Source organism: Aquarana catesbeiana, unplaced genomic scaffold, assembly GCF_042186555.1.
Source record: "Aquarana catesbeiana isolate 2022-GZ unplaced genomic scaffold, ASM4218655v1 unanchor190, whole genome shotgun sequence".
Classification (NCBI taxonomy): Eukaryota; Metazoa; Chordata; class Amphibia; order Anura; family Ranidae; genus Aquarana; species Aquarana catesbeiana.
This window is the reverse complement of record NW_027362613.1, coordinates 1,058-18,908: the sequence shown is the minus strand read 5'-3', so window position 1 is coordinate 18,908 and position 17,851 is coordinate 1,058. Positions and strand designations below refer to the sequence as shown.

At 47.3% G+C, this 17,851-nt stretch overlaps 1 long non-coding RNA gene across 1 annotated transcript; it reads left to right on the top strand.

The window, feature by feature from the left end:
- Positions 1 to 206: 206 nt before the first annotated feature.
- On the top strand, positions 207 to 17,241 carry LOC141121489 (uncharacterized). Its single transcript, XR_012240569.1, has 3 exons — positions 207 to 317; positions 13,210 to 13,333; positions 16,865 to 17,241. It is a non-coding gene; the product is annotated as an uncharacterized lncRNA (long non-coding RNA).
- The last annotated feature ends 610 nt before the right edge of the window (positions 17,242 to 17,851 follow it).

The following is a 17,851-nucleotide window of genomic DNA, read 5'->3' as shown; positions in this document are numbered from 1 at the left end:
CACTCACTGAAGAAGAGGATACTGGGATTATGGCACCTAGCTGCTGCCATAACAACGATATCCCTCTTCAAAGTGCTGACATATATCGGCGTGAGCCAGTCCGGAAGTGGTTAAAATAAAAACAGTTTTTCAGAATCGTGAGAAAATTATGATCTTTATTCTAAGCAAAAAAATTGTGATTCTCATTTTATCCAGAATCGTGCAGCTCTAATATGCACCCTGTTTTCCAGGTCAGACAGCAACAGCTCCAGCAGCTCCAACAGCTCCAGCAGCTCCAGCTCCTGTACCTGTACAGAGTAAACCAGTTCAGAACTCGGGTAAGTGGCATTTAGTACTATAGCTACATGTGTATTGTTAAATAACATGTGTGTGTTTCATTTTATTCATTGATTTTTTTTGAATGGTGATAAGTATAAGGATACACATTGGCCTTCTTTTAGAACACAAGACAAGGACAATGAGGGGTAGTAACCTATTGCAAACTGACACATTTCATCATATTGGAGTTAAGTTGACCACTTCTGCCCCAAAACGATTTACCCCCTTAATGACCAGGCCATATTTTGCCATACAGCACTGCGTCGGTTTACCTGACGATTGCGCAGTCGTGCGCTGTAAACAAGACTGACAATTTTGAAGAAAAACATTTTTTTTTTTTTTACTTTGCTATACATATCCAAAAAAATATATAAATACATTTATTCATCAGTTTAGGCCAATACGTATTTTGCTACATATTTTTGGTAAAAAAATTGCAATAAGTGTATATTGATTGGTTTGCACAAAAGTTATTGCGTCTACAAAATAGAGGAAAGATTTAGGGACTTCTTATATAATTATTATTTTTTTTTATTTTTTTAATTGTTTTTACTAGTAATGGTGGGGATCAGCAATTTTTAGCGGAACTGCGATATTGTGGCAGATCTGATTCGAAGTGACACTTTTTGGTGACCAGTGACACCAATACAGTGATCAGTGCTATAAAAATGCACTAATCATTGTATAAATGGCACTGGCAGGGAAGGGGTTAACACTAGGGGTGATCAAAGGGTTAATTGTTCCCTAGGGAGGTGCTTTCTAACTGTCAAAGGGACAGGCTGGGAGTAGAGAGATCGCTGTTCCTGATTGCTAGGATCAGAGTCTATGGGGATCCGCCTTGTTTACATAGGCAGGTCCCTGTTCTGCCTCTCTTTACCCCGATTGCGGGTGGCTGGCGAACAGAGTCTGCCGGACCCATGGTGCGCAGCAAGCACGCGCCCTACTGTACAGGTACGTTGGTTCGCACAGCCAGGCCACCCTGCCGCATTATACGGACGGTCCGGAAGTGGTTACAGCAGTATTAAACTCTCAAATTAAAAAAAAAAAACTGACAAGATTTTATTTAATTTTTTTTATAATGGAAGAGGTTCTAGTGGTCTTTTCTCCTGGCCTGTCAGTGGTAGTGTAATCTGAGCCGCAAATGCACAGCTCAGACCCCATTTACAGAACCTGTTGTGTGCCATGGTGTATGTGCAGGAATGGCCTGGGCATTCAAGCAGCTGCAGAGCGTGAACCTGGACTGAAGATCGAGCAAAGATGGATGTGCCGTTAGTGGTATCGGCTCACTGCTGAAAGGAGTTCAGTACCACTTTAATTACACTTGTGATGCTTGCTAACAATTACTTTACTTTGATTTTTGCTTTATGGATAAAGGCCACAGTCTTTTTGCTTAATAAATTTTGAGGCCCATAGAATTCAAATGGCAAACAAATGCACTTGTTGGAAAGGAATTTATAGCTATTTATAAACATATGCAAGTGTAGTATTTACTCAAGTCATCTTTATACACTCTGCGAAAGTTGGCTCCTGTGTAAACAGTCAGCTAATCCATTTTGCTGCAACAAAAACATGATCTTAGCCACTTTAGAACCTCCCACCATACATATACAGTGGCAAGGCAGCTCTATTGCGCGAAACGACGTACCTGTGTAGATACTGTGGGCGTGCACGAGCCGCCCCATGCAGGGCCGGCAGACTCCATGTCCACCAGCCACCCGCGTTTGTGGTACAGAGGGGCAAAACAGGGATCTGCAGGGATGTAAACAAGACGGATCCCCGTTCTGACGGGAGAATCTTGAGATCTGCTTTTCCTGGTGATCAGGAACAGCGATCTCTGTGTTGTCCCAGTGAGCCCTGCCCCCACACAGAACACACCCAGGGAACACCGTTAACCCCTTGATCGCCTCCTAGTGTTAACCCCTTCCCTGCTACTGTCATTTATACATTGATCAGTGCATTTTTGCATATTTTTTTTTTTTTTTTTTTTTAGCACTGATCACTGTAATGTCACTGGTCCCTAAAAAGTGTCACTTGGGGCCAGATTTGTCCACCGAAGTGTCGCAGTCCCTCTAAAAATCGCAGATCAACGCCATTACCAGTAAAGATATAAAAAAAGTCCATAAATCTATCCCCTATTTTCTAGACACTAACTTTTTAGCACAAACCAATTAATATATGCTTATTGTGTTTTTTTTGTTTTGTTTTTTTTTTACCAAAAATATGTAGCAGAATAAATATGGGCCTAAACTGATGAATAAAATAATTAAAATATTATGTATAAATTTTGGATATGTATTATAGCAGAAAGTAAAAAAGTTAGTTTTTTTTTTTTTTTTTTTTTATAGCACAAAATATAAAAACCGCAGAGATAATAAAATACCACCAAAAGAAAACTTTTAATTGTGAGGCAAAAAGGGCATCAATTTAGTTTTTGTACAATGTTGCAAGACCGTGTAATTGGTTAAGGCGATGCAGTGCCGTATTGCAAAAAATGGCCTCCCCATTAAGGGGGTAAATCCTTTTGGGGATGAAGTGGATAATATATGAATCCCTAACCACAATACTGGGCACTTTTACCCCCTTCCTGCCCAGTCAGTCTGCTATAGGCCGGGTGGGAAGGTGTTAAGGCCTGTCCACACTAAATACATTACCACAACCACAAAAAAAATAACACTCCAGTCTGCCTGCATTGATGGCATTGTGCAATGCACAGGTGTGAGCAATCTGTTTTTTATGGTCTTTCAATGTTACGCACATTAAAGTGGAATTTCACCACAATTTTTTTTTTTTTTTTTTTTTTTTTATCCCCTCAACCTTTTTGCTAGCTTTGTCTTTAAAAGCATACCCATGTCCATCAAATGGAGCCCATTGATGACACGCAGGTACCGCTGCACATCACCAGAGGGCCAGTTGGAAGAACTGGGAAGAGACAGCTAGCTTCCAGATGATTGGCCATGGTGTATGTACTGTAGTTTACTCCGAAGCCCCCTGTTATGTGTGACATTAATATAGCACACATCCTGTTGGCAGCAGGAAGACATCGTTCTTGCGTGAGAAGTGAGAATCTCAGCAGTGCAGAGGTGGTTTTTTTAAAGGAGAGAAAGGGGGGAAAAAGTTTTACAAATAATAACGAATTAAATATCCAATTTAAATCTATGGTTGTTGTGAAAGGAGGGAGGTTGGAGTAAAATTAAGGAAAGTGGTTAGGGAGTGTAAAGGTCAGCTCCATCCAGTGCCCCATCCTTTGTGTCAGTGGGAGGAATAGTGCTCAATCCTTGGGGTCAGTGGTGTGGAGTAGTGCCCTGTCCCTTGGGATCAGTGGTGTGGACTAGTGCCCCGTCCCTTGGGGTCAGTGGGGAGGAGTAGTGCCCCGTCCCTTGGGGTCAGTGGGGAGGAGTAGTGCCCCGTCCCTTGGGGTCAGTGGGGAGGAGTAGTGCCCCGTCCCTTGGGGTCAGTGGGGAGGAGTAGTGCCCCGTCCCTTGGGGTCAGTGGGGAGGAGTAGTGCCCCGTCCCTTGGGGTCAGTGGGGAGGAGTAGTGCCCCGTCCCTTGGGGTCAGTGGGGAGGAGTAGTGCCCCGTCCCTTGGGGTCAGTGGGGAGGAGTAGTGCCCCGTCCCTTGGGGTCAGTGGGGAGGACCAGATAAAAGAAAGCAAAGGACTGCAGTTTGGAAATCACTGTTCTATAGTATTCGTTTGTTACCGGTAGAAGAACAGGTTGTCATCACTGCTTTTAGTGCGACGGGAAGTTGGGGGGGGGGGGGGGGATAACCCTCAACGGCAACAGATACATGACAGATGTAAACTTCTCTTTTGAAAGGTTTTAGTGAATCCTGCACCTTTTTAATTTAAATTATAGTATAGTTTAGAGGTGACTTTAAATAAATCGCGTTGTCAAAAGATGGCTCATTGAAACCCTTAATTACAAATGTGAATGAGTTTCTGCTAAGGATGCATCGAAATTTCGGCCACCGAAACATATCGGCCGAAAATGGCCTTTTGGCGAAAAGACAAAAGAGAATTTTTGCTGATACTGGTGCTGAAAATGGGGCGGGGCTTCCTATATCGTTGAAATAGGGGAGAGCCGCCGCCGCCGCCTGTTAGATCACCCGTCCCAGGATTGGGACTGTAATCAGTCTATCAAAGTTCCCCGGACAAGGGGGAGGGACTGTATGTGACGACGCGCAGTGTGGAACACACAGCTATTGAAATGAAAGCTGTGATGTTCCCGGCGCTGTAATCAAACAGGCGGTGGCTCCCCTCTCCCTTCACTGGCTGTCCTACTGGGGACACTGGCTGGCTGCATCTGACAGGCACTGGCGAGGCTGCATGATCTCTTTTATCATGTCTGCAGTCTCTGACTCTCTGACCATGTCCCCAGCCTCTGACCGTCTCCTGTACCCTGTCCCCAGCCTCTGACCGTCTCCTGTACCCTGTCCCCAGCCTCTGACCGTCTCCTGTACCCTGTCCCCAGCCTCTGACCGTCTCCTGTACCCTGTCCCCAGCCTCTGACCGTCTCCTGTACCCTGTCCCCAGCCTCTGACCGTCTCCTGTACCCTGTCCCCAGCCTCTGACCGTCTCCTGTACCCTGTCCCCAGCCTCTGACCGTCTCCTGTACCCTGTCCCCAGCCTCTGACCGTCTCCTGTACCCTGTCCCCAGCCTCTGACCGTCTCCTGTACCCTGTCCCCAGTCTCTGACCGTCTCCTGTACCCTGTCCCCAGTCTCTGACCGTCTCCTGTACCCTGTCCCCAGTCTCTGACGGTCTCCTGTACCCTGTCCCCAGTCTCTGACGAATAGGGTGAAATGTGCAGCGCTTATGTGATCATATAAACCATATAACTCCCAGTCTCTGACGGTCTCCTGTACCCTGTCCCCAGTCTCTGACGGTCTCCTGTACCCTGTCCCCAGTCTCTGACGGTCTCCTGTACCCTGTCCCCAGTCTCTGACGGTCTCCTGTACCCTGTCCCCAGTCTCTGACGGTCTCCTGTACCCTGTCCCCAGTCTCTGACGGTCTCCTGTACCCTGTCCCCAGTCTCTGACGGTCTCCTGTACCCTGTCCCCAGTCTCTGACGGTCTCCTGTACCCTGTCCCCAGTCTCTGACGGTCTCCTGTACCCTGTCCCCAGTCTCTGACGGTCTCCTGTACCCTGTCCCCAGTCTCTGACGGTCTCCTGTACCCTGTCCCCAGTCTCTGACGGTCTCCTGTACCCTGTCCCCAGTCTCTGACGGTCTCCTGTACCCTGTCCCCAGTCTCTGACGGTCTCCTGTACCCTGTCCCCAGTCTCTGACGGTCTCCTGTACCCTGTCCCCAGTCTCTGACGGTCTCCTGTACCCTGTCCCCAGTCTCTGACGGTCTCCTGTACCCTGTCCCCAGTCTCTGACGGTCTCCTGTACCCTGTCCCCAGTCTCTGACGGTCTCCTGTACCCTGTCCCCAGTCTCTGACGGTCTCCTGTACCCTGTCCCCAGTCTCTGACGGTCTCCTGTACCCTGTCCCCAGTCTCTGACGGTCTCCTGTACCCTGTCCCCAGTCTCTGACGGTCTCCTGTACCCTGTCCCCAGTCTCTGACGGTCTCCTGTACCCTGTCCCCAGTCTCTGACGGTCTCCTGTACCCTGTCCCCAGTCTCTGACGGTCTCCTGTACCCTGTCCCCAGTCTCTGACGGTCTCCTGTACCCTGTCCCCAGTCTCTGACGGTCTCCTGTACCCTGTCCCCAGTCTCTGACGGTCTCCTGTACCCTGTCCCCGACGGTCTCCTGTACCCTGTCCCCGACGGTCTCCTGTACCCTGTCCCCGACGGTCTCCTGTACCCTGTCCCCGACGGTCTCCTGTACCCTGTCCCCGACGGTCTCCTGTACCCTGTCCCCAGTCTCTGACGGTCTCCTGTACCCTGTCCCCAGTCTCTGACGGTCTCCTGTACCCTGTCCCCAGTCTCTGACGGTCTCCTGTACCCTGTCCCCAGTCTCTGACGGTCTCCTGTACCCTGTCCCCAGTCTCTGACGGTCTCCTGTACCCTGTCCCCAGTCTCTGACGGTCTCCTGTACCCTGTCCCCAGTCTCTGACGGTCTCCTGTACCCTGTCCCCAGTCTCTGACGGTCTCCTGTACCCTGTCCCCAGTCTCTGACGGTCTCCTGTACCCTGTCCCCAGTCTCTGACGGTCTCCTGTACCCTGTCCCCAGTCTCTGACGGTCTCCTGTACCCTGTCCCCAGTCTCTGACGGTCTCCTGTACCCTGTCCCCAGTCTCTGACGGTCTCCTGTACCCTGTCCCCAGTCTCTGACGGTCTCCTGTACCCTGTCCCCAGTCTCTGACGGTCTCCTGTACCCTGTCCCCAGTCTCTGACGGTCTCCTGTACCCTGTCCCCAGTCTCTGACCGTCTCCTGTACCCTGTCCCCAGTCTCTGACCGTCTCCTGTACCCTGTCCCCAGTCTCTGACCGTCTCCTGTACCCTGTCCCCAGTCTCTGACCGTCTCCTGTACCCTGTCCCCAGTCTCTGACGAATAGGGTGAAATGTGCAGCGCTTATGTGATCATATAAACCATATAACTCCCAGTCTCTGACGGTCTCCTGTACCCTGTCCCCAGTCTCTGACGGTCTCCTGTACCCTGTCCCCAGTCTCTGACGGTCTCCTGTACCCTGTCCCCAGTCTCTGACGGTCTCCTGTACCCTGTCCCCAGTCTCTGACGGTCTCCTGTACCCTGTCCCCAGTCTCTGACGGTCTCCTGTACCCTGTCCCCAGTCTCTGACGGTCTCCTGTACCCTGTCCCCAGTCTCTGACGGTCTCCTGTACCAAAATATATTTAAAACGGTCCCTTTCGGTATCGGTTTCAGTTTTCGGGATCAAGGAAGATTTATTTCTCCAAGCGTCTTCCAGGACAGCCCATGAGACCTTGGGCTCCTCCTACCAGGACAGGAAACACGTCACCCCCACCAGATAAAAGGGCGGTCCTCCAGGCCCATGTCAGTTATTTGTGTTTCCTCCGGACGGGGGGGTAATATGTTCATGGAACCTGCTCCCATAGGCCTTATAAGCAGGGGCTTTGTATGGCTTTTTTCTGGGGCATATCACTTACCTCTTCCTCTGCCAGAAGCAGCACACCGCTGGGGAGGTTGGCTGCGTTGCTGTTCTCTGTCCTCAGTGCCTGGAGAGGGCCAGGACCGGTGTGAGGTCGTGCCCCTAGCGCAGTGCATTGCACTCTAGCTCAGCTGAGCTTCGGTTGTCCTTCCCTGCCGACAGCCTGGCTGATCTGAGCAAGGAATGGAGGAAGCCGCAGCGTTCGAGGGGGCGGAGCTATTGCGCTCCAAGCTGGCCCACAGGAAGTGCCTGGAGAGGGTTACTTCCGGGGCATATGACATCATCATCATCGGGCGCCGGAGACGAGGTTCCAGTCTTCATAAACGGCGCGAACAGAGAACGCTGGCTGCTGGTGTTTCTTGGTGTTAAGCAGCCAGGCTGTGGATGACCAAGAGGGGCAGAATGGATCCTCCTGCAGTACCTGCACAGGCAGCGGATGCAGTTCCCAACACCAGCACCTCACAGGTAAGCCTGGGGTGTTCTGTCACCACCTTACTATCCCTGTGAGTGTTCCCTTCCCCTCCCCCCTCTGTAGTAGTGGGTGTAAGGGGACACATTTCCTCCCTCCTGCATGTGGTGTTACGAAGTGATTGTGTGGCTTTAATTACATTGTGGGTTATTTATTTTGTCTTGCAGACCAAGACTCAGGACAAGGCCCAAGCGCAGCCACTTAAAAGGAAATGTGCGGTTTGCGCAAACAAATTGAGCTCCTCATGGAGCAAAGCAGTTTGTCGCACCTGTATAGAAGGCCTAATAAAGGATGACCCGGTTGCCTCGTGCCAGAAGATGCTTACTTCTGTTAGGGATGAGCTTGCGTCCACCTTCAGTTCCTTTAGAACGCTTATTGACAAGCTCCAGACTCCAGCAGAGAGTCCGTCTTCACTGAAGGCGTCAGTAAGCACTCCGCAGCAGGCAGAGAGTGAAGACTCTGAGGCTGAGGTCAGATCTACCCGTTCTTCTCTGGAAGAATCAGGGTCAGATACAGAGCCCAGAGATAGAGAATTCACTTGAGGCTCAAGATTTAAGTTATCTGTTGAGGATGTAGATGACTTATTAAAGGCTATCTATACTACCCTTGAATTAAAAGAGGAAGAGGTTCAGTTATCCAAACATGATCTTATGTATAAGGGATTACATAAGAGAAAATCAAGAGTGTTTCCAGTTCATAGTTCTTTGATTGATACTATTAAACTGGAATGGGATAATCCTGAGAGAAAACCATTCTTCTCTAGTAACCTAAAAAGGAGGTTTCCTTTTGATGAGGACACTGCGCAGCCATGGAATAAGAATCCCAAGTTAGACGCACCTCTTTCAAAAGTTTCAAAAAACTCGGACCTGGCGTTTGATGATATGGGTACGCTTAAGGATCCGATGGACAAGAGGGGGGATATCCTTCTCCACAGAGCCTGGGACTCAGCAGTTGGAAACCTGAAACCAGCTTTGGCTTCCACTTGTGTGGCCAGAAATCTGGAGGTTTGGTTGACTCAGATTCAGTCACATCTGTCAGCATGTACCTCCAGAGAGCAAATTTTAAAGTCTTTTCCTCTCCTATTTCAGGCAGTGGGTTTTTTGGCAGATTCTTCCGCTGAGTCGGTAAGAATGTCAGCCAGGACTTCGGCTCTAGTGAACTTGGCCAGGAGAAGCCTTTGGCTTAAGACCTGGTCAGGGGACTCGGCCTCCAAGTTGCGCCTTTGTGGCCTTCCTTTAACTGGCGATCATTTATTTGGCCCAGGTCTACAGGAGGCACTGGAACGCACAGCTGATAAGAAAAAGGCGTTTCCAGAGAGAAAGAGAGTTCAGACAGCCAGAAAATTTTTTCGTGGCCAAAACAGGCAACAGAGTCCTAGAGAAAAGGACAGCAGGCCGAAAAAGCATTGGACTGGGCACAAAGGCAGAGGCAAAGGGGGAGTGCTATTTAACCCTCCTCAACAGCCCGCCAAGCCGCAGTGACTTGTGTTCCCCGGTGGGAGGGAGATTGAGGGCCTTCATCCCACAGTGGGCAGCAGTCACTCTGAGCCCCTTCGTCCTGGACCTAGTGACCAACGGGTACAGGCTGGAGTTTGTTCACCAACCACCAGAACGTTTGTTGGTCACATTTCCTCCACAAGATCGGGAGAAAGAGAGGGCTCTGGGTCTCCAGATCGGAGACTTATTAGATCAAAAAGTCCTGATTCCTGTTCCTCGATCGGAGCGGGGCAAGGGATTCTATTCCCATGTATTTGTGGTCAGAAAGCCGGCAGGAAAGTTTCGACTTATCCTGAATCTCCGGACCTTAAACAAGTCCATCAGATACAAGCATTTCCGTATGGAGACGGTTTTTACAATCAAAAACCTACTATACCCAAACTGCTTTATGGCCACGTTGGACTTAAGGGATGCTTATCTTCACATCCCTATCCATCCAGCCTTCCAAAAGTTTTTGAGATTGGCAGTGAAGACGGGTATGGGGACCCGACATTTTCAATTTCAGGCCCTCCCCTTCGGTCTTTCCTCAGCCCCACGCATCTTTACGAAGGTGTTGGGGGAAGCGCTGGCTCCTCTAAGATTAAAGGCAATAACGGTTATCCCTTACTTAGACGACCTCCTGATAGTGACAAAATCATACCAAAGGCTGTTGGAAGATCTCCAGGCTGTACAGGACTTCTTACAGTCCCTAGGCTGGCTAATAAAGAAAAATCGTCCTTGATTCCGGCCCAGAAAGTAACTTATCTGGGTTACGATTTTTGCTCCGTGAACCAAAGAGTTTTTCTTCCTCAGGAGAAGATTACCAAAGTGTTCCAGACTATGTCAACATTGCAGACCAACCAGTCGGTCTCTCTGAGACAGGTGTCGAGGGCAGTGGGTCTTATGACCTCATGTTTTCCCGCAGTACCATGGGCGAGACTCCGTCAGCGTCCGTTACAAAGGTTTCTTTTAAGAAACTGGGACGGGGACGTAAGGTCCCTGGAGTCAAGGATCTGGCTTCCCAACAGGATAAAAAGAAGCCTGTGGTGGTGGAGAGCTGGTCAGCACCTAGCAGGAGGTCTCCCATGGTCCTTTCCCATTTCCCGAAGGATTACCACAGATGCGAGTTCCTGGGGATGGGGGGCCCACCTCAGCAATGCAGTAGCACAAGGAGAGTGGTCCCCAGAGGAGGCAAGGGCCTCATCCAATCAAAGAGAGCTGCTTGCAGTCCAGAGAGCCCTCCAGTCTTTTCAGATGGCGGTCAGGGGTCACAACCTCCAAATCCTGTCAGACAATATAGCGACAGTCGCGTATATCAACAAGCAGGGAGGCACAAGAAGCCGGAGGCTTCAGTCCATTGCCCAGGAGATCCTTTCATGGGCAGAGGGGAATCTAGCCTCCATTTCTGCTGTACACCTGAAGGGGAAAAACAATTGCCTGGCAGATTATCTCAGCCGTCACAGGATAGACCGAGACAACTGGTCCCTTCATCCCGAAGTCTTTGCAGACCTCACCAAGAAATGGGGTTATCCGGTAGCGGATTTGTTCGCAAACCGAAACAACCGCAAGACGGAGATATTCATTTCCATGAACCCGGCAGACCAAGCCTTGGGGATCGATGCTCTGGCAAACCCGTGGCCTCCAGGCCTATGTTATGCCTTTCCGCCAATCAGGCTGATTCCAGTAGTCCTCCAGAAGTTTCGGCTGGAAGAGACAGATCTGATTCTAATTGCCCCGTTTTGGCCCAAGAGGCCATGGTTTTCCCTGCTACAGTCTCTGGTTTCAGAGCCTCCGTGGAGTCTTCCGAAAAGGGAAGACCTATTATTGCAGGGTCCAGTTTCACACCCTCAGGTGGTTTCCTTAAACTTGACGGCCTGGTATCTGAAGAAAAGATACTGAGCGCCCAAGGGTTCTCTGACAAAGTAGTCAGGACTCTCGTGAATTGCAGGAAGCCAGTTACTAGAGCCATATATTCCAAAGTTTGGAAAAGGTTTAACTCATGGTTATCTGAAAATGATAGATTAGCTCATGATATTCCGTCTATTTTGAATTTTTCCAAGAGGGTGTCGACAAAGGTCTTTCTGTTAGTACCTTAAAGGTACAGGCGGCAGCTATTAGTGTGTTCCTCCAGTTTTCTCTCCTGGAAAATCCCACTATAGCCAGATTTTTCAAATCTATCTCTAGGGCCAGACCAGTAGTGGTGAGAAGTTGTCCAACGTGGGGTCTGTCCCTAGTACTTCAAACTCTGGTAGAATTTCCGTTTGAACCTCTGGAAAGTATGTCAGTTAAGTTACTTACATTAAAAACTGTGTTCCTTATAGCTGTTACCTCAGCTCGTAGGGTAAGTGAGTTGCAGGCCCTATCAGTTAGGGAGCCCTTCCTCACGATTTTTGAGGATCGAGTTGTGTTACGAACCGATCCAGGTTTTTTGCCCAAGGTGGCAAGTACATTCCACCGATCTCAGAAGATTGTATTGCCAACCTTTTGTAGTTCGCCACAGGGCGACTTAGAAAGAAAATTTAGTTTCCTAGATGTAAGAAGGATTCTCTTGGTCTATCTTGAGGTCACGAAGACCTTTAGGAAAACTGATGCCTTGTTTGTCCTCTTTTCTGGAGTTCACAAGGGGAATAGTGCATCTAAAGCCACATTGGCTAGATGGATAAAGCAAGCCATCTTGGAAGCTTACAAAATTAGGGAGGTCCCTACACCTTTTGTTACTGCGCACTCAACTAGAGCCTTGTCTACGTCTTGGGCTGAGAGGGCTGGTGCCTCACCGGAACAAATTTGCAGGGCTGCCACTTGGTCCAGTTACTCGACCTTCATTAAACATTATCGCCTGGATCTCCTATCAGCTCAGGTGCAGGCGTTTGGTCGTAAGGTCCTTCAGGCAGTTGTCCCTCCCTAGACTGGTAAGTTCTGGCTCATCGTCTCATGGGCTGTCCTGGAAGACGCTTGGAGAAAAGCTGAGTTAGACTTACCGGTAACTCCTTTTCTGAGAGTCTTCCAGGACAGCCGGATTCCCACCCGGTATTGTCTGAAGTTATGTGTATTATGCATATGTTTTGCAGGGTCCTACGGTTCTTGAGAATACTGACATGGGCCTGGAGGACCGCCCTTTTATCTGGTGGGGGTGACGTGTTTCCTGTCCTGGTAGGAGGAGCCCAAGGTCTCATGGGCTGTCCTGGAAGACTCTCAGAAAAGGAGTTACCGGTAAGTCTAACTCAGCTTTTTTGGTTTTGGCACCAAAAAACCCATTCGGTGCACCCCTAGTTTCTGCCATTTCTGTATTGATCGTAGCATTCACGGTCCTGTAATATCAATTTGGTCTTTCAGCATTGTCTTCTGATTTTTATCAATTGTATGTGTTTTTTACTTTTCCTGAGTTTGATGTGTTTAGTAAATAATGCTATGTTTTTGTTTTTCTATTCAACTCACTTCTGGAAAATTCATTCATTAATAAACCTGGTATATTTTTAGACCGCTTTGTTAGGATTACATCACTGTTTTCCTGTATATGGTGTTAAGAAGATTTGAGTTAAGAGAATGCCTCATAAGGCACATCATTCTATTTTGGCATGTCGAGTAATATCTGCATTGCAGACAGTGCCATGATATGTGTGCTCAGTCTTCCCTTCAGACTAGACCCTTTAAAGGCTCTTGATTTCATCTTTGTGATTTCTCCTGAGCCTTGTGGGTTCCATAGTTATCTTTTACTTCATTGTATTATGGAGTTTTAAAAGCTTGTGTGGTTTCTGACTTGGGGCTGAACTCTACAGTCACGTACTTCCGCCTATGTGTCTAATAATTCTGCATCTTTTAAGTGTGTGTTTTATTTAGTCATCTTCCTTAAGAGATTTGTATGGATTTTTCTTTTACCACAGCTCCCCCTCCTTTTATGAACAGAGGAGTATCTAAAACCTTTGGCGGGGGAGGTATTTTTAGTACCCCCGGTGGATCACAAGCAAAGGTGGTGCCAATTGCCAGTCTAAACCCATACCAGTCAAAGTAAGTGTCCTCCCTTCATGAGTGTTTTTAATACTTAAAAAAATAGAAAGTGTAGCTAATTATAAACACAAATAGTGATACTAACATATACATGATAAAGTGCATTGTGCAAAAATGTGTATTAGGTCCAAAACCGGAACGTTCCACATGGAAAAATAAAGAGGAGATGACTAAAATGGTAGTATAACCACCATGTGGTGAAAACAGGTCCTGATAATGAGTAGACAAAAAAGTTTGTTCCAAAAATGGTTATAGGAGACAATACATGTCAGCTTAAGGAGTCACCTTGACACGTGCATCCACCACCCAGGAGAGAGTAAACGTGCTTACCAGAAACAATCATACGAGCATGAAGAAGTAATAATCAGGATGGTGGTCAAAGGGCTGATAGCCAAGAGTTTGACACCAAGATTCTCCACACCGACCAACATTCTTGGTAAATTATAGACTCCTGTGTCCTGGCAGTCACTTTGTACCACGTGGTTGAGTATTGTTCAAGTAATTAACCTAGACATGTATGCATATCACATACTTTGAAGCCAAGTCAAAATCCCCTGAAATGGCTGTACAAAAGCAATGCCTCCCTAGGTGATATTTTGTAGATTTGGTGGGTGTTTATTCAGCCACCTGGTCCTAGGAGTTTTGTGATGTTGCATGTACACTGCTTTTGTGAATGAATTAAAACACACCAAATCTGCAAGAAATCAGAGGACACGTTTGCCAGAGATGCGCATATATATATATATATCTATATATAGATAGATAGATAGATAGAGATAGATAGATAGAGATATATATATATATCTATATATCAGAGATTTTGTCTGGTTCACGATGTAGCTGTTTTTGAAAATGACTCATCTGGTGTGAAACTGTGCCTAAAGCAACTCTTTCAGGTTCTAACAAAAGACAGACTAACTTTCCCCCGCTGGAGAAGAGGTATTATACTGACTTCTCAAACTGCCTATGTCCCGTACATTCAGCACTGCACCCTACTGGCAGTCTCTTCAGCATTTGACGTTTTCTTGGAGTTTGATGCCTGTGTCCCCTGCTGAGTGGTATGGTACCATCTTCTGACCCTTAGGCCGGCCATGAACTGAGCAAATTTCAGCAAATTAGCTAGATTTCCCCATCAACACAGACCATGTTGACGGGGCAATCCCTCCTGCCGAACCATTGTGTTCTCTGGGCGGGGGAAAGCCGTCCCCATCGGAAGAACACAGTGATTATTGCATGCGGCTATAACAGTCACTAGCGATAATCGCATGTAAAATCTGTCAGGCTGGTTGTACCCTAGTTGATCGATCATGGTTTGAACCATCTATGGCTGGCTTTATCCTCTGACCCTTATGTCGCTTCAAAATGTGGTGCTAAAGTAGGCAGCATAGACGTAAGTGTACTACCACTACTCTTGCAGGAGACTTATAGCTGTCTTTTTGTTGTGACTGAACAGGGTCACTTTAAGAACCTTTATCTATTACAGTGGAAATGTTGACTTAAAAAAAAAAAAAAGTAAAACACAGTACACAGGTTTTTTAAAGTGATTTTATTAGGCAGCTCCGGTGTCTTCCGACTTCTTCTCCCCTCTCCGGCTCTTCTGGCGAAGTCGGAAGAGGCGTTGGAGCTGCCTAATAAATTACTTTAAAAACCTGTGTACTGTGTTTTATTTTGGATTTTTTTTTTTGGTGAATGGGTAGGGGTACAATGTACCCCATACTCATTCACATAGGGTGGGGGGCTGGGACAGGGGGTTTCCAGATTCTGATAAGCTTGAGCCCACCAACGGCCAGGGTTGTCTGAAAGAAGCCCTTGTCGTCAGCATGGGGACAAAGTGCTTTGGGGAGGGGGAGGCGCGCACCGCGCCCCACCCCCCCACCCTCCCATATGTTGAGGACATGTGGCCTGGGGGGGGGGGGGCGGCGCTCGCTTGTCCTCACCCCCTTTCCTGACCTGCCGAGCTATGTGCTCGGATAAGGGTCTGGTATGGATTTTGTGGGGGGACCCCCACGCCGTTTTTTCAGCATGGAGGTTTTTTTGTTTGTTTTTTTTTTAGGTGTATGGGTACAATGTACCCCATACTCATAGGGTGGGGGGCCGTGATCTGGGGGCCCCCTTGTTATAGGCGGCTTCAAGATTCCGATTAGCTCCCCGCACGCAGACCCTGACAACCACTGGCCTAGGTTGTCGGGAAAGGGTCCTTGTCCTCATCAACATGGGGACAAGGTGCTTTGGGGTGGGAGTGTAGGGCCCCCTCCTGCCCCAAAGCACTCACCCCCTAATGTTGAGGTTATGCGACCTGGTATGATTCAAGAGGGGGCGGGGGTGCTCACTTGTCCCCACCCCTTTTGCTGACCTGCCGGGCTGTGTGCTCGGATAAGGGTCTGGTATGGATATTGGGGGCATGCAGTTTTTTTTTTCTCGGCGTGAGGGTTCCCCTTAAAACCCATACCAGACTGGAGGGCCTGGTATGCTCTTGGAGGGGGAACCCATGTTTTTTTTTTGTTTTTTTTTTTTTGTTTTTTTTTTTTTTTTTTAAATTTTGCGTGGAGTTCCCCTTCAAGATCATCAGAGCACAAGTCGCATGCCAAAGTCGGATCAGTTAAGACGGCGATCCGCCTTTGATCCGACTTCAGTGTTATTCAATGGGCTGAAGTAGGATCAAAGTCGGACCAGGGACTACACTGAAGTCTTGAAGTCTTACTAATATGAATAGTAGTCATTGGAAATCATGGGGAACAACTTGTCATACGACTTTGCGGTCCCAGGTCGTAGGACAAGTCATACAAGTGTGAAAGGGGCCTAACTCATATTCATATCTTTGTACATCGTTATAAATGTTCAAGGTTATAGCAGCAAAGCTTTTTAGCATAGTAGCCGATATATTCATACAAGCAGTCCTATAATGTATTTCAGAAAAGCAGAATGATGACCTACAGATTATAGTAACTCAGTGCTACCAAGCAAATAACACTAGATATTGATTTTACGGAATCTGAAGAATGGGGAAAGGGGGTACTGTTTATTACTTGTCTTATAACCTTCCTTTGGCAATTTTCTTTAGGCTAAATAATTTTTATGTCCTCTCCCCGAATGAGCCTTTTTTTCAATGAGAGTAATGTGACCTACTCTACCCACTCTTTTCCCAGCATAAACATTAATGTAGCAGATATTATCTGCACATTAGCCCATTTCCACTGCGGTAGTTTAAATGTAAACCTTGTCTGTAGTATTGGATTTTCTTTCAGCAAGCAGGCCGTGGTGCTTTAGAGAAGGGACTTTTTTAGCAGGTTACTAGCTATTGATTAGATTTGTTGGCTGTGCTAAAATCTGTAAAAGCTTCCTGTGGTACCGCACACTTATTGCTGTGCTTTTAAATTCACTGCTGTATCCCATCATTAAACTCCTTATTATGCCAGCAAGTCACCCCCTCCCCTATTGTATTCTTCTGTTTGAAATAATAATTCTTATATGGTTGACTTGAAGTTTAACAGAGGGCTTTAGTAGCTTTTGTATGGCATTCTTTCTTTCCAGGTGGACTATACGTGCTCGAGTTACCAACAAAGGTCAGATTCGCACTTGGAGCAACTCTCGAGGGGAGGGGAAGCTGTTTTCTATCGAGATGGTGGATGAGAGTGTAAGTGACTACCCACAATGGGTTTTTTTAACACATTTGAAGCACTTTACAGTGAAGCTCCACTTATGTTGAAAAAAAAAAAAAAAAACTGATTATAGCCAAATATGTTGGAAGAGATTTTGTAAATGTCACTGCAAATGCTTGTTTGTGAAGTTCCTGAGACAGCACTTTCTAGTAAACTCCAACTCATTAGCACATTTACTAGCTATCACTTAATCAGCCACACTAAGAAACATTGCATCCCGAGTATCTGTTTATATATTTGGCTAGTTGCTACAGCAAAGCAAAAGGACTGAGCAGAGAATGTTTAGAATTTTTCATAGTGTGTGTGTGTACACACACCTCAAAATTTCAAGTCCTGAGCTACTAGCCAGGCCTCAAGGGTTACTTGCCACCAGTTACCCTGCCCCACCCCTAATTCTGCCCTAATAAATTATCTCATTAAATTGCACGTAAATGTTTTATGCAGAATTAAGTTACAAAAATAAATATTAACTTTTTCAGTGCCCCTCAGCACAGCCTCACCTGTGATCCCGTGGCTCTCCTCTTTCTCCCTGCTTTCTTCCCCAAGGCGATCGCTGGGAGAACTACCCCCGCTCCCAGGCAGCCCAGCTCCTCACCAGCCCTTATGTTAGGCGAGAGGAAAATTGTGTGTATGTATATATATTCTAGGTACTCTTATAGCGCCATCAATTTTATGATTATATAATTTTTTTTTTTTTTTTTTGTTATGATGGCGCTTTAGGAGTACCTGGAATTAATAATACATTTTGCCCATTGCAGACTTCTGTGAAAAACCATGAGCTAATCACTTAAAGCCTTTCCAACACCATAACCAAAAATTAACATAACACTCACTGTACTGTATCTATGGATGAGCAGCA